This window comes from Musa acuminata, chromosome BXJ3-7 (assembly GCF_036884655.1).
Source record: "Musa acuminata AAA Group cultivar baxijiao chromosome BXJ3-7, Cavendish_Baxijiao_AAA, whole genome shotgun sequence".
Taxonomy (NCBI): domain Eukaryota; kingdom Viridiplantae; phylum Streptophyta; class Magnoliopsida; order Zingiberales; family Musaceae; genus Musa; species Musa acuminata.
In genome coordinates, this window is record NC_088355.1 from 27350001 (window position 1) to 27353325 (window position 3325).

A 3325-nucleotide genomic window follows, 5' to 3' on the forward strand; every position below is an offset into this window, starting at 1 on the left:
CAATTTATGTTTTGAGTGACGCTGGACTAGCTTCAATCAGGAGAAACAAATTGATTAAAGTAGAAATAATAAGAAATTGGGCTAGAATTGAATATGTTAGAAGATTGGACGTCAGACCGGAGGAATGGTCGATGTATCGGCAGAAGCTTTCGTGCCATGAGTTTGGGCATCGGGCCAAGAAGATCGGACATTTCACCAAGGAGATCGGATGTTGCGAGAAGGCAAGATGTTGATTGAGCAATACACCAAAGGAGTGTTAGGATCAAGAGCACTAAGAGGGGGGGGGGGGGGGGGTGAATTAGTGCAGCGGAAAACTTTCAACGATTAAAACTGCGTTCGTACGATAAGAGTGATTTCGATAGAAAACCATATTCGTAAATCGCTTTAACTTGTGATCAAGCAAAATGTAGCTAAATAAAGTTTATGAATGCAGTTTGCTGTTATGATGTAATTTGGAATGTAAGCGTAAACTGAAATATGATGTTCGTACGAAAAAATAGATTTACGTCTAAACACCGATTCAGAAAATATTGAACTTTGAAACACGATCGTAAAAGCACAGAAGGCTACTTTTAGAGTGGTTCGATCAAGCTTGACTTACATCCACTTCTGGCTTCCTCCTCCGACGAGGTCACCGACGTCCACTAGAGGCCTTCCTTCAATAGGCGAAGGCCAACCACCCTTTTACAGTTTCACTCCTTTTGACGGGCTTAGGAGACAACCCATACAGAATTTTCTCTCCTCTCTTGAAAGATCAAAACTTGAAAGAAGAGAGGAAGAAGAACTTTCAACTTATACAACACTTTTGAGCTCTTAAAATCACAGAGTAAGATCAGGATTTCGGTGGTTTTGGTTACTCTTTCGTTGCTGAAAGAGTGGGGTATTTATAGGCCCCAAACCAATTTGAATTCCGAGCTCAAAATTGTCAATTCCCGAAATTCCGAGGTCTGGCGGTTGCACCGCTTGACTGGGGCGGTTGCACCGTTGTTAGAGCTCGGAGACTCAGCTCCTGGGCAGTGCCACCGATTGTTAGGGGCGATTGCACCGCCTGCCAGAGCTCGGAGATCGAGCTCAGGCGGTTCCACCGCCTGTCAGGGGCGGTTGCACCACCCAGTCTTGCTCGGAGACTAAGCCCAAGCGGTGCCACCGCCTGCCTGAGGCGGTTGCACTGCCCAGTCTCGCTAGGAGACCCACTCCTGGGCGGTGCCACCGCCGACCTTGGCGGTGCCACCTCTGGCCAAGTCATATGGGTCTGAATGGGCTGATCCATTCGGCCCAATTTAGGTCTTTCAAGGGCCCAATTGCCCCAAGATTAAGTTTAATGGGATCACCTCCCATTTCTAACTTAATCATCGTGCTAACTACGAATTTCTTAAGACATTTACTGTAACTTACTCTGGTGCGTCAATCGCTTCTTTTGGCGAGCTTCCGGCGAACATCCGACGAACCTCCGATGATGCTCCGACGGACTTCCGACAAACTCTTGGACTTGCGACGATCCACTTGGCGAGTTCCGACGAGCTTCTTTTGGCAAGCTCCTAGACTTCTTGGATTTGTTCCCGCAGAACCTCTGACGACCGTCCGGACTTCCGTCAAGCTCTCGAACTCCCAACATGATCATTGTCTTGACTCCGGCGTAACTCCTGCTGTATGTCTTACTTTCATTGTAGTTAATCCTGCATACTTATCTAACCATATGGATTAGATAACAAATAACAATTGACATCATCATCAAAATCCAAGATTCAACAATCTCCCCATTTTTTATGATGACAATCAATTGATAACAGAGTTAATCTTAACTCCCCCTATCTATATGCCATAATTGAGATAAGTCATTCTTGAATTTAAAGCCTTTGAATTCAAAAGACATAGTGATAAGTTAAAATCATTTAACCTTATCAATACTCCCATCATGATGTATCTATCTGAAAATGATGCATGATGTCAAGGCTTGACATTCATTTTTAAATTTCAAATGTGAATGATGGATAAGGTAGTAATTTGGTAAGATATCAGCATATAAAGTTTTGAAGTAAGATTTTAATATCTTAACATGATGCACACATTTGAAGTGTTTTAGCAATCATAGCATTTCATCACATAGTAAGATATTACAATGCTAGTTCTTGATATCTTAACATGATGCAAATATGGCAATCATAGCAAATTAAGTGATGATGTAATCATAGCATCAATAATCATATATCTGTTTTTTTCAACATAATATGGCATTTATAGCATCAATTCATATACTTCATATATCTGCTTCTTTCAACATAATATGGCATTTATAGCATCAATTCATATACTTCTCCCCCTTTGTCATCAACAAAAAGGAGAACGATATAAGCAATGTGTGATGCCAAAAGTAGGTTCATGTCATTTACAAATATCACAAGAAAAACATGACATGGAGATTATTTACATAGAGTGAAAACTTCTTTCTTTTTATTTATTATTATCCTTTTTGCATAAAGGAGGAAAATCATTTGTGTAGTTCAAATTGATAGGATATTAAAGCATGCTTTACAAGGATCAAGATATCAAATCCTTGCAAACAAAATATCTTCCTTTTATAAGAAGGAATCATCAATTTTATTTCTCAAAGGGAATATTTTTCACATGATAAGTCTGAAAGATATGCATTTGCTAGATAATTCTATTTGTCAAAAAGTCAATAATGTGAATCAAAGTCTGAAAGAGAATAATGTATTCATGAAATCCGATTGAAACTGAAAATTTAATTTAACACTTTCATGCAATTCGGACAAGACTATTCAATTATGAAGACATGCTCATTGTTATGGAAATATTTGTATTAATTTCCAACATGTTTATTTTAGGCATGTAATGACAATTAAGTGATTTGATCATTCAATGAATAAAGTTCGAATAATTTTAACAAGTTTATACATTTGGACACATCAACGTTCCTAATTCTCTTCTTATGAAATCAAATTGTTCTTCACTTAGAGGTTTTGTAAAAATATCAGCTAGTTGATATTTAGTATCTACGAACTCTATAATTACATCATGATTAGTAACATTATCTCGTATAAAGTGATATCTAATATCAATATGTTTTGTTCTTGAGTGTTGAATGGGATTCTTTGTTAAACATATTACACTCATATTATCACATTTAATAGGAATGTTTTTAAGATAGACTTTATAATCTTCTAAAGTGTTTTTCATCCACACAACTTGTGCACAACATGCACTAGTTGTAATATATTCAGCTTTAGTTGTTGATACAGCAACCGAGTTTTATTTCTTAGATGACCAGGAAACAAGGGAATGTCCCAAAAATTGACATGTTCCT